Source organism: Galeopterus variegatus, unplaced genomic scaffold (genome assembly GCF_000696425.1).
Source record: "Galeopterus variegatus unplaced genomic scaffold, G_variegatus-3.0.2 Scaffold3491, whole genome shotgun sequence".
NCBI lineage: Eukaryota > Metazoa > Chordata > Mammalia > Dermoptera > Cynocephalidae > Galeopterus > Galeopterus variegatus.
In genome coordinates this window covers 223661-230720 of record NW_007729602.1, presented here as the reverse complement: position 1 = coordinate 230720, position 7060 = coordinate 223661, and positions in this window count along the sequence as shown.

Sequence of the window (7060 nt, the reverse complement as noted above, 5' to 3'; positions counted from 1 at the left end):
CGCGCCTCACTCTGTTTCTGCGCCGGTTCCGCTGGCTTTCCTGGCCTTTGTTGACTGGGCCAATTGCCCGTTCCCGCAGCCGGGCTTGGGTGCTCTCAGGAGTCCTCCTCTGTGTCGGCCCCAAAACCTCGAACCTGCTGCCGCTTGTTTGTCGATGCAGGATCGTTGTTGAAAGAATTATTCGCCTTTTGTTGCTCTTGGAAATGCAATTAATACTCTGGTATCACAGCGCACAGCTCTCAGGATCGCGCTGTCTCCTGGCACGGCCGTTCCAGACCCGTCGCCATCTTGCCTCAATATCATCATCTTCTGTTTTCTAAATTTTAACTTCTCAATATACATTGTAGTTGATTTTCATGACCCTTTACTTGTTCCTCTTTCCCCCACCTCTCCCCCTCACTACATCATATCTGTTCACTTGTCTTAACAACTTTAAGGAATTGTTGTGATTGTCGTGTCTTCTTTTCCCTGCCCCACCCTTTATTTGTTTGTATATTATTTATTTTTAGCTCCCACAAATAAGTGGGAACATGTGGTATTTCTCTTTCTGTGCCTGACTTGTTTCACTTAATATAATTTTCTCTAAGTCCATGCATGTTGTTGTGACTGGTAGTATTTCATTCTTTTTTATAGCAGAGTAGTATTCCATTAGGTAGATATACCACAGTTTCCTTATCCACTCATCTGATGATAGACATTAGGGCTGGTTCCAACTCTTGGCTATTGTAAATAGTGCTGCAATAAACATGGGAGTGCAGGTATCCCTTCAACATGATGATTTCTATTCCTCTGGGTATATTCCCAGCAGTGGAATAGCTGGGTCATATGGTAGATCTATCTGTAATTGTTTGAAGAACCTCCACACCATTTTCCATAAAGGCTGTGCCATTTTGCAGTCGCACCAACAGTGTATGAAAGTTACTTTTTCTCCACAACCTCGTCAGCATTTATCATTCTCAATCTTTTGGATGTTAGCCATCCTAACTGGAGTGAGATGGTATCTCAAAGTAGTTTTGATTTTCATTTCCCAAATACTGAGTGCAAATCTCTAATTTTTAAAGAATTTAAGTAGAGAAAAGTTTTCCCAGGGAGCCCCTGATCGTTCTTATTTTTATTTGTTGATTTAATTTACAGAAAACAAATCCAATATAAAACTATTAATGAAATATTGAAATGCTTATCTAGTTGAATAATAAACATATTCAATATTTTCTAAAAGAAAGGAGATATTTTCTAAGATTTTAGTCAGTATTTAAAGTTTGAACTAGAATGCTTTCTGCTTTGTAAGGTGTGTACTGTAAGACATACACACTTTTATAGTTTTCTAATTTGTTTATAATTTAGTGTATCTATACATCTACATATCTTTACATTTTAAGTGCTTGTGAAGGGTAACACTTGTGTGGAAATGCATAAAATGACATTTAACAACTTGGCAATTTGTATGTATTTATTTATACATAAATATATATATTTATTGTATGCATGTATTCATACATGTACACATATTATAGCTCAGCATTTTCAGAGAGCATTTATTGAGCTCACAGAATGTATGTAGGAAAATGTCACTGTCCTAATATATTTAATAGAAATGGAGGTTTGTTATAAACAGTTACTGGTAACAGAACTTGTATTTGTACTTTTTTTTTTAAGTGTCATGAATCTGACCTTTTTATTTTGGTAACTGCAAGGTAGCAGGAAGCACAATATATCAGCTGTGGGCCAGCATAGGGGGTTTTGGTGGATGCTTGCCAAATGCCATTTTACACACACCTACTTGCAAAACAAATAGTGATCTTGTTGCGCAGCCCAGCTCCATGTGTTCAATCAGATTTCCTCTGAAGAAATCATGAAGTGAACTGCCACCCACAATTCAAGTTGGTTAAATGTTACCTCTGGCTTTTAATGAAAATGTAAAACCCATAGGCCCAATTCTCCTTACTTCACTCTGTATGTTTAAAGGTTGAGTTGAATAGAAATAATTAAGGACAGACAGGAACCTTTGAAAAAATTAAACTAGGGATTAACTCAGATGTGCTAAGAGTTGTTTAAGTTCTTTTTGACCTTGTCTTATAAACATAGCCTGTTTTAGTAACCTCAATTGCTTTGCAAAGTTGACTGGTTGACATATCATCTCCCTGTGAGGTAGGTTCCTAAGCATTCAATCAAACACGAGACTAAGAGATAGGAGTAATAGTATGTTTAGTATTTGAGTTATTACTCCAGGACATGTTATATAGACTCTTTAAAAGAAAAAGAGTTTTCCCACTCATGTTTCTGATCCAGTTGGGGACCCTACGTTTATTGCCACATGGACTTTCAGAGACTCCAAGCTCATTTCCATTGCTGGTGCAAGGGTATAATATATTTTAGTAATTTGGCATTTGTTTATTATTATTGTCACTAAATCTGCACAGTTGAAATTTACTTTTAGTTAACGAATGCTGTTGTACATGAGTGGGCCTCTCAGACGCCAACAGGATACACCAAGACCCCAGTGTCAATTAAGAGTTGAGTAATGGTTTCTGTACTTTATTTATCTTTTCTCTTTGTCAAATTTTATAGATTTTTTTTGAAAATTCTTTCAGCATTCTAAGATGTAATCCTTTTGAGGGTATATGCAAGATACCATCAACTGGTAAAATGTGAAATACAAATAAATAAAAAGAATTTTTTTGGTAAGGTTTACCAGAGACTAGAATATCATAATCATTTTACTTTGCCATATATTAATGTTTTACTCTTTTAAAAACAATGTGTGGTCTGTCAGACAACAGAATCAGAATTTAAGGAATTTAAAGAAGTTGATAATTCTGCATCAATAACCGCTTTAGTGGTTGTAACATTGGAAGACATTAGGTTTTCAATAGTACCTAGTAAAATTGTGCCAGTAAGGATTATGCACTTAGTTATTATGTTTAAATTGGACCATGAGGTTTTTGTATTTAGTGAAATTACACTTAATGTTTCTAGCATTTTGCCTAAATAACATATAACAGGGGCTTATGAAATGTTACTGGTCTTAATAACTCAGGCCTTCCTGATACTAGCAGCCCCAGGAATTATCCCCACTTTACAGATGAAGAAACCGAGGTTTAGAAACATGAAGGAACTTTCCCAATCCACATAATTAGTAAGTGTTAGAGCTGAGCTTTAAATGCAGACTTGCTGACACTTGAGCTTAACCACTGTGATATTCAGTAGTGTTCCCCAAACTTTGGCATATTGATTTTAAGTGAGATTATTTTAGGTGGAACACAAACACATCTCTCAAAATGTGTGTGTGTATTTTTTTCTTTACTAACCTCTTCATCCACTTTTATCTGTGTTTTGTTTCCGTGGTATAGTATCTAGAAAATCCTTATTCACAAAGAAAAGTAGTTGCCTTACAAATGAAATAAAATGTTTGCCATATGACTGAACCACCTTTAAAAATTTGTCTCTACTCCTTTTTTTTAAGTGCTAGCTTTATTGAAATATAATTCACATATCACCAAATTCACCCTTTTAAAGTGTGCATTTCAGTGGTTTTTAGTATACTGATCACTACTTTCTAATTCCAGAACATTTTCATCACCTCAAAAAGAAATCCCGCTTGCATTAAGCAGTCACTCCGCATTCTTTTCTTCCCCTATGTCCTGACAACCACTAGTCTACTTTCTGTCTCTAGGATTTACCTATTCTGCATATTTCCTATAAATAGAATCATATAATATGTGGCCTTTTGTGTCTGGCTCCTTTCACCTAGCATAATGTTTTCAAGGTTCATCCATGTTGTATCATGTGTCAGTATTTCATTCCTTTTTATGGTCAAATAATATCGCATTGTGTGGATGTACCACATTTTGTTTATCCATTCAGCAGTTGATGGACATTTAGGTTGTTTACACTTTTTGGCTGTTATGCATCATGCTGCTGTGGACATCCATGTACAAGTATCTGTTTGAGTCCCTCTTCTCAAATCTTTTGGATAATATACCTAGAAACGGCATAGCTGGGTCATATGATAACTCTACTACACCAAACTGTTTTCCACAGTAGTTACACCATTTTACATTCCTATTAGCAGTGTATGAGGGTTCCAATCTCTCCATATCTTTACCAACACTTGTTATTTTCATTTTTAAAATTATAGTCATCCTAGTGGGTATAAAGGGGTGTATGTTTTTATTTTAATGTATATTTGAAAATATAATTATCATATTAAATTCATGGTATTGCTTGTTTTTCATTTATGGTAGTCATAAGATTCCTTACATATGCTTTTATTAAAGGAGAAAAAAGTGAGTCGCTTAAAGAAAATCAGTAGATGAATAATGTATGGATAAGATGCAGATATGGCAAAATTCGTGAAGGTGTGGCCAGGGGCAAGTTACTTAATTTCTTCAAGGTTTAGTTTCTTCATCTGTAATAGAAGAGGACATGAGACTGTTATGAGAATTAAATGTGCTAGTATTTGTAAAGTACTTTGACCAGTGCCTGTATAAATGTGTGTTAAATAAGTAGAGAAGGTGCTGTTAAATGACTTAAATTTGCAAAATTCTTGCATAAATTACAGTACAGCTCTTTATTAGCAGCAACAGGCTTTTTCTGTAGGAGGTATTGTCAACGTTTAAAAAGATGAATGGCTGAGTGAATGTAATTGTGGTGTTGAATTTCCATGTTCACCCTAGGATTATATGATAAAAAGTGCTGTGAAAATGGAGAATTCTCTTGGGGTGGGAATGGCCTTGTAACATGGGTACAGGCAAATCACTGCTGATAATCTGTCACAGAAAATCCCAAACTATCTGCCAGCACCAGCCGCCACTCAAGATGATGGTGCCTACAGGAAGGTGTGAAAGACACCCGTCTCTTTTCCTCCCGGATTCTTGACTTCTTACTTGTTTGTTTCTTTTTTATAAAATAAATTTCAGATTAGTACGTGGGACTAGAGTTCAACTCTCATTCCTTTTGGCCATGACAGAAAGGCAAGTACACTATGACAAAAAATGATGACATTTCATGGAGTCTTTGTACTGGGATTTAGCCTAGATTTTGTTCTCATGAAAAATCATGGTTGCAGTCAACAGTAGCCACTTGGCCTTTTGGGAAGTGAAAGATTATAAACAACCCCCTTCTCTTATCAAATTCATTCTCTCACACTTGGGTGTTAGAGTTTAAACATTCATAAATTAAATGGCCATAAAAAAGTGATTGTTCTACATTAGATCAGCCATAAAGAACTTACTTGAGTAAAGCAAGAGAGTTAATGAAGAAAAATATTTCACCTTAATGAAAAAAGAAACACTTTAATTTTCATTTACAGAATTATGAGCAGTGTAATATTCTCTGCTCAGTAGTGTCACTGTTTTATGCATCCTTACAGTTAATAACTTATTCTAGGTATTAAATCTGTCACATTCCTTTTACTTGGGCTTGCAATGAAGAATTTATTGCAGGAGACCCAGAACTGACCCAGCAATTTAAAAACACAACACAGATATGAATTCAATTATTCTCCATCTAAATGCCGACACTAATGCCCTGCATCAATATGTGACATCTGAACCACTCATATTTAATATCTGACTCATCAAAGCCAATCCAGAAACAAAAGCAAAAGGATTATTTCACACCCATTTTCAGAATAGAGTTCATGAACGAAAGAAAAAGAGAGCATGTCAGCTTGCTCTATGTAATTTAGATACTGACATAAAACATATTTTTAAAAGTTGGTTAAAGAACAGAATATGTTCTCTCCCCTGGTGTGCTGGTCTTTTCCCCTTTTGTGACTACACTTGCAGTGAAAAAGAAAGAGTTGTTTGTACAAGTTCATAAAACAAAACAAATCACTTCTGCAGCAGGAATATATCAGTGGCTTGCTGCTCAGGTCTAAGGGTTCCTGCCAAATGCTCCAGTCATTTCTGTTTTTATTCTTTGTAAAATCAGCAACTGGAGCTGCTTAAAATAATTTCAGTATAAAAATGTAACAGGATCAAACTGTAGCCTTGTGAAAAGAAGGAGGGATGAGATGAGAGTCCCTTGAAAGAAATTTGACTGAAAGTTCAGGGATTGTGGTATAAATAAAAGTATTTTTCCCCCCTGATTTCAAGGTTCATTTTTATTACTTGTTCAAAAAACTGAAACATAATTGATTATACATATTTAAGGGGTTTAGAGTTGACTATCAGTATTTGTGTGCAGCATTTGATGATCAAATCAATATTATTAGCATGTTCATCATTATAAATCATAATTATTCTTTGTGTCCCTCACCCAGTTACTCTCTAAACCCTTCCCCCTCCCCCTTTCCCACCTCTAGTAACTATAGTTCTGTTTTCTCCATCTGTAATTTCAACATTTTATTGTGGTCTTTCTTTCTTTTAAAAATAATTTTAATACACATAAAACAAAGTATTTTTTTAATTTCATCCCTCTGCAATGAAGAGGAAGGGAGGTATATTCCAGAACCAGCTAAACAATGACAAATAAAAAGATTGCGAATTAGTGCTCTGACAAATGAGGAAAGAAATCTTTTCCTTCTCCTCAGTGTTGAAGGAAGCAAAAGGAGCCAGAAAACTGAGATGTTAAGAGATTAAGATTAAGATTTACTCACTCATCAGGAAAGACCTCCTATATGTAGTTGAAGGTTAGAAACGGATTCCTGGAGTTGGTGGGCTCAGAGGAGGGTCAGGAAAAACTATGCCTACGAATGGTCAATTCTTTTACTTTACCCACCTCAAATCTTTACTCAAGTAGGAATCCAGACTATAATATTTCTCTCTTCCTTTTTTTTTTTTTTTTTCTTGGCAGCTGGCTGATATGGGGATCTGAACCCTTGACCTTGGTGTTATGATACTGTGCTCTAACCAACTGAGCTAACCAGCCACCTCCTCTTCTTTTCTTTTTCTTTTTTTAATTGCATTGACTCTCTACCTTGAAGGAATTTTTTCTCCCTCAAATGTTTCCTGCTAAGTGTGTCTGTTAATTTTAATGAGTAATTATCATCAACAGGCTAATATACAACATTAGTCATGATCTGTCTAACATTTGATTTGGTGAAGAACAAAGAAAA